The sequence below is a fragment of the Schistocerca gregaria genome, chromosome 6 (genome assembly GCF_023897955.1).
Source record: "Schistocerca gregaria isolate iqSchGreg1 chromosome 6, iqSchGreg1.2, whole genome shotgun sequence".
In the NCBI taxonomy this organism is placed as follows: domain Eukaryota; kingdom Metazoa; phylum Arthropoda; class Insecta; order Orthoptera; family Acrididae; genus Schistocerca; species Schistocerca gregaria.
The window spans coordinates 210914315-210921320 of record NC_064925.1 but is presented as its reverse complement, the minus strand read 5'-3'; positions in this window follow the sequence as shown (position 1 = coordinate 210921320).

The window sequence follows — 7006 nt, the reverse complement described above, 5'->3', positions numbered from 1 at the left end:
ACCTTATATGGCTTCATTCTTATTCTTTGTGTTCTCAGACTATTTAAGATTACTATTATTACTGGGAAATATCTCTTGGTTTTTATCCATGGCTAACTCATTTTTTTATCGCCAGAAGCTAAGATTTATCTTACATAATTTTACTAACATGATTGTTATTCACAATTTTCAAATGTATAAGTATCGCTTTTGACTATACTTTCAAGCATTTAATTATGTTCAGCAGTTATTTGCTTACTAAATGTCTGTCACTGCCCCTTCCACCAGTGCCAATAATGTCAATGTATCTAACATTACCCATTATCCACATTCTATTGTTATCAATTCAATTAATGACTGTACATTTTTTGTGTCATTCACTGACAGTGCAGCATGTTTCAAAAAGAATGACGCGGTTTCAAAACTTTGTATTCATTGATAAAAATATGCTATAAACATGGGATGAATTGCAAAATACTCAGAAAATCTTTATGTTTTACCTATGCTAACGCTTTATGTGTCCACCAGCAGAGCATGAACAACATCTAGATGATAACTAAATTCATTATAAACTTTACGCAATGTATCTGCTTTTACAGAACTTATGGCAGCTGTTACTCTATCCTTCACTTCTTCTATGTAACAAGATAAAGGGGAGAAGAAAACACTTTTCTTCACATTTCCCCACAAGAAAAAATTGCATGGGGTCATGTATGGCAATCTTGGAAGCCAGGAATGCAGGGCAGTGTCTTGGGGTTCCATGCACCCTATCCAGCATTGAAGCATAATGTCATTGAGAAACGGATGTATGTTGTTGTGCTAGTCTGGTGAATCTCCATCCTGTTGGTAAATGAAATTATCAGAGCCCTCCTAAAGTTACGGAAAAGCACTTCTCATCTTTTGAAGATAGTTCTATGCCGGATAGGGTGCATGGGACCCCAGACACTGTCCTGCATTGTGAAAGAAAGTGCCCTTTACCTCATGACTCAGAAGTGAAGAACTGAATAACATCTGTAAAACCAGATACACTGTGTAAAGTTTATGTTGAATTTAGCTATCATCTGGATGTTGTTCATGCTGCTACTAGTTGACACATTGAGCATTTGTAATAGCATAGTTAAAACGTAAAGATTTTGTGAATATTTTGCAATTCATCCCATGTTTATGGGATTTTTTAATTAATAAACATGGAATTTTGAAATCAGGTCATTCCTTTTGAAACATCTTGTATAATTAACTTGCTTGTTTTTCTGTTTGTATGGAAAACAGGTTCACGTTCATGATTCACAAATTCTGGAATGTCAGTATTTTTATTTTTCATTTTTGTTTCCTATTTCCTTCTCTGATAATAGCTGGGATACTGAAACCAGTTATCTGCTCAAATAAATCAAAATGAATAAGACTTATTTCACAATTTACATAGCTGTAGAAGCTTATGGCTAAAACTATAATGTTATTTGCAGTTTAGTTGCTCATTGACTCATTTAAGGGAATACATAGTAATAATTATTTCACCCTTCCAGAAAACGATAGCGTATTGCAGTACATCAGAGGAGTAGTGGGTCACTGTGTAGGGAAGCAGCCTACACATCAATCTTTCCATTGTGTGCCAGCCAGTCTGCTGTAACTAGCTCTAACGTCATAAATGTTGCACAATACCTTGGAAATCAAGTAAATAACCTGAAACATTTCTAGCATGTCAGGAGTAATACTAAATCAATATGTGTTGAATATCAGTTCAATAACTTTAACCATTTTCGAAATTTGGACGTTTTTCTGTAAAAATCATTGGCGCAACATAAAAGATCTAGAAGCTTAAAAATTTATATTTAGATTCCTTTTGTATAATAATTTAGTAGAAACAGTATTCTGGATCTCACAAATTAAAATTTTAGTTGAAATTCATGATTTTCTAGTTTTTGTCTTAGAAATTACGGAAGCAAGATAGATTAAGTAGGCAAATAAATAAAGCTAAGATGTTTAAATGTAAGTAGAAGGGAGATCCACTATAATCATAAAGATGTGAGAAGTTTCAACTGAATAACTATAAAACTATAGCGATAGCGTATCTCCAAAGGGCAAGTTCAGTGCTTGTCTACTGCGTTTAGTGTAATTAAATTAATTATCTTGCCCAAAATATTTGACTTAGCCACATCAGATTTTTATTATGATTACTTACCTGTGTGCTGATTGCACATTTAAATTGAGAGCTTCATCGGCCATCAGCAAAGGAAGCAATGATTTATTCGATAACTTAAAGTGGTGCATTACTAGCCCAGCGGCTAGTCGGGAGAGCAGATTTGATCAGGCGTCCCCTAAGCAGTCCACAACGCGGCTTTATATGTAAGAACACTGCACAAGAAGGAAGGCCCCAGTTCTCTCCAGACGCTGATTAGCGCACCACCTGTGCCGGGAGTCACGTCGCGTTGGTATCGTTGATATAAACAGCGTCGGACGCAGCAATAAGTTACTAGGGACACGCATATCCATAAATTTGTTTTTGAGTGAAGTGTTAATTTTGGGATTATGTTAATGATCTATCTTTAGTTTTCATATGTCGTATTTTCATGTGTTGCTGCAGGACAGACATTCTACCATTATTAGCGTGTCGTTTGATGAACATTATCATCAAATTATGGCGAGCTTTCACTTAAACATTTAATTGAACAGTTATAGTTGCATCAGCGCATTAGACTCTGAACTGCTCTCGTAGTTGGATTGTGTGGATTCTTTTTGGTCTGTGACTTTCAGAATATAGTGAACATTTTAGAGGGAATGGTTTTTGATTATGAATCCCAGACAATCTCCTAATTCCTCAGAGCTATAAGCTGTAGCTATAAATGTATTTATCAGATGAAGTGGGCACTAGTAATTCTAATTACAGGCTTCACGTTTTGCTTATCACTTTCTGGTTGCCAATATTGTAGTTAGAGAGCCAGTGTTGAGAAAGGCAAACAACAGCATTAAATAAATAGTAGGAACATTAACCACAATTATTCCACCCGCTGCCCCACAACTGAGACTCGAACCCCATTCTTATTATGTTTCTGTAAAACAATGTTTTGATCCTCAAATGAATTCTCAGCTTTGATGATTGCAACCATGTCAGAGTATTCATGTTGTGCTTATGTTTGCTGGATGGTTGATATGCCGATAACAACCTAATGACCATTGGAAGACAGTTGATTCAGAGTAAATATAAAAGAGTGAACCAGCTAATTTTATTCATCAACCAACCTTTGCTGACCTTCAGCTGTGCTGTTGGAAATGACAGGAATGTTATCCAACAAGTAGTTTCAAAATATTGTTGTTGTTGTTGTTGTGGTCGCCATTAGGATATATATATATATATATATATATATATATATGTGTGTGTGTGTGTGTGTGTGTGTGCATATGTATGTGTTTATGTGTGCTCTACAGCTCTCATTCTTGTGTTTAAGGTTTTGGTGATTCAGAACCTCTACTATTTGCTGAGTTACAACATTTTAAGATCATAGAATGTTACGCAACAGTTAGATTTTAAGTGATGTTATCCCTGTTTGCACTACACAAATCTATAGAAGCACTCTTCTACACAAATACTCTGGAGAATCTGCAAATTTTATTCATGTGCTCATAGGAAACCAATCTGTTGTTTTTGTTGTCTACTATAGTTTCATACATAAATCCAATACCATTAAAGTAATGCTAATACATTACAATGGACTTTTGTTTACGATGCCTCCTATTCTGAAGAATTGCCCTTGTGTTGCTCAACATTTTGTGGTAATATATGAATGATTTGTTTAGCAGTATCAAATTTTAAACAGACTGCTCAAGGATTTGTGACAATCCCTGGATTCTATTCTATTTTCATTAAACCCCAGTCACTTTTGACATTCTTCTGAAATGTTAAGAGTGCGGATGTGATGCAATATAATTAGCTTTTGTGTCTAATCGTATTGACATACTTCTGGAGCTTCAGAAAAAAGCTCGATCAACTTCTAATCAATGATGAACTCCTCTGAGGCATCTGAAGCAGACTGGAGTGTCATCTCACATAGTTCATCTGTAAGCATAATTGTCATTATTGTTCAGATATATTGTTATGCAAGGTGACTATCACATTTGCTGTTGCGGTTTACAGAGGAAAATTACTCTGACAGTTCTTACATATGATATTTCTTTATTGAAGCTGACACAGTATTGAGCTAAGTTACAAATGTTTATGTGGAAATGATTTTAAAAAATTAACGGATTGAAACCAGTGCAAATGTAGAAACTTGGTTTAAAGAAGAGAAGAAACTTTTAGAGCCATGTAGGTAGCTACCAAAGTCAGATAAATATCAACCTCAGCTGAAGCATTCATTGTAAACAGGAATAACACTTAATTCTGTGCAGCCACTAAAATGCAACAGTTATAGGTTAGGTGTCCACTCCAGTACCTGCACTGGCTGTGGCAGTCCTGGAAACATCACCATAGTTGTCATGAGAGGCCCCCATCAAACTGGAATTCCTGCATGACATTGTGATTTGCATATTCAGGTCATGTAAATTTCTATTGTCTTGAAATGAAGCGGAACTTCAAAAGTGCAATAGATCTTCATGTCAGATCCAATCAGATAGCTGTACCCATTAGAACTCCCTATATGGGATTCAGTGAGGTGTGTGCCAGCCCCAGATCGTAGCTATCCAGTGGATTAACAGTGATGGCCGGTGTGCAGCCAGCCTAGAAGTGTTTTTTAGACAGTTTCGCAAATCCAATTAGGTGAATACTAGGTTGCTACCCATGTTCCATCTCAGTTACATGACTCACAAACATTTAAAAAACTTTCACACAGGGTGATGGGGCACACAGATTCCATCTGGGGGGAGGGGGCGGGGGGGGGGGGGGGGGAAGGTGATAGGAAGTGCATCAGGCCACTAACATCGCCAAATACAGATTAACATGCTCACCCTGTGAGCATGGGACAAGGCCAGAGAAAAAAAGGCAACCAGCACTGTAGCTGCAATAGTCTCCTTGGGAGTCCCATGATTAATAGTGAAAACTGATACAGTTGGAAGTAACTCTCATCCTGCACTTTTCACAGTGGCATGCACTGAAAATGGTTGTTATTCAGGTTTTTGACAGGTGGTCACAATAATGTGACTGGAGAGTACAGTAACAAGAACGTTCTCATGAACATGAATGTGCAAACAATTCATTGGCAAAATAATTTCAATTGTGTGATTACGAATGGTCACTGAATTCAGTATGATGTACTAGACAGTACAAATATGTTTGAAATGTAAATGTTTTGATTAAGTGTGCACTTAATTGGGCTCATGTTTCACTAATCTCCTGTGGTTGTGGATTTACAGAATTTCACAAGGATGTTTCAAAGAATTTGTAATTCACCGTTGAGACATGTGCAGTATTGTATCCAAGTCCTAGTACAATGTGTGGAACAATCTGTTTTATCACGTATGAATGTTCTGTAAATTGTGACATCTAACATGCTGAAACAATAGTGTGTCTCTTGTTAAGGTAGGCCATTGCTTAAATTTGAATCCTGTTAGATGAGAACTTAATCAAAAGGTCACATTTCAAAAATGTTTTGACTAACTAGAACATTTGTTACACTGAAGTCAGTTGTAGTTAGTAAATACACATTCACAACTATCTAGCCGGTGTCTAGTGTGTGGACCGAAGTTTTTGCTTCTGTCATCATATTTTTTCAACCATGTCAGTTTCTGCTGCTAATTATTACATAACCAGTACTTGTATTTATTAACATGCATACATATATTGTAATATATCACACCTTCCAAGACTGTGAAATAACTCTTTCTGTCTCATGGTTTCATGTAATTTTTTCATCCTTTTTTTTTGTCAAATTTTTTTTATTATTGATTAGGTGATCCTTTGAGTAGTTTTATCTCTGCAGTTGTCTCATTTTCAGCTGTTTTCAAATAAACAAAGAAAGGCAAATGTAATTGGTCCACTCTGAGGAGTTGTGAAGCTGAAAGGATGCAAAGAGAGGTGCGCTGACATACACTCCTGGAAATTGAAATAAGAACACCGTGAATTCATTGTCCCAGGAAGGGGAAACTTTATTGACACATTCCTGGGGTCAGATACATCACATGATCACACTGACAGAACCACAGGCACATAGACACAGGCAACAGAGCATGAACAATGTCGGCACTAGTACAATGTATATCCACCTTTCGCAGCAATGCAGGATGCTATTCTCCCATGGAGACGATCGTAGAGATGCTGGATGTAGTCCTGTGGAACGGCTTGCCATGCCATTTCCACCTGGCGCCTCAGTTGGACCAGCGTTCGTGCTGGACGTGCAGACCGCGTGAGACGACGCTTCATCCAGTCCCAAACATGCTCAATGGGGGACAGATCCGGAGATCTTGCTGGCCAGGGTAGTTGACTTACACCTTCTAGAGCACGTTGGGTGGCACGGGATACATGCGGACGTGCATTGTCCTGATGGAACAGCAAGTTCCCTTGCCGGTCTAGGAATGGTAGAACGATGGGTTCGATGACGGTTTGGATGTACCGTGCACTATTCAGTGTCCCCTCGACGATCACCAGAGGTGTACGGCCAGTGTAGGAGATGGCTCCCCACACCATGACGACAGGTGTTGGCCCTGTGTGCCTCGGTCATATGCAGTCCTGATTGTGGCGCTCACCTGCACGGCGCCAAACACGCATACGACCATCATTGGCACCAAGGCAGAAGCGACTCTCATCGCTGAAGATGACACGTCTCCATTCGTCCCTCCATTCACGCCTGTCGCGACACCACTGGAGGCGGGCTGCACGATGTTGGGGCGTGAGCCGAAGACGGCCTAACGGTGTGCGGGACCGTAGCCCAGCTTCATGGAGAAGGTTGAGAATGGTCCTCGCCGATACCCCAGGAGCAACAGTGTCCCTAATTTGCTGGGAAGTGGCGGTGCGGTCCCCTACGGCACTGCGTAGGATCCTACGGTCTTGGCGTGCATCCGTGCGTCGCTGCGGTCCAGTCCCAGGTCGACGGGCACGTGC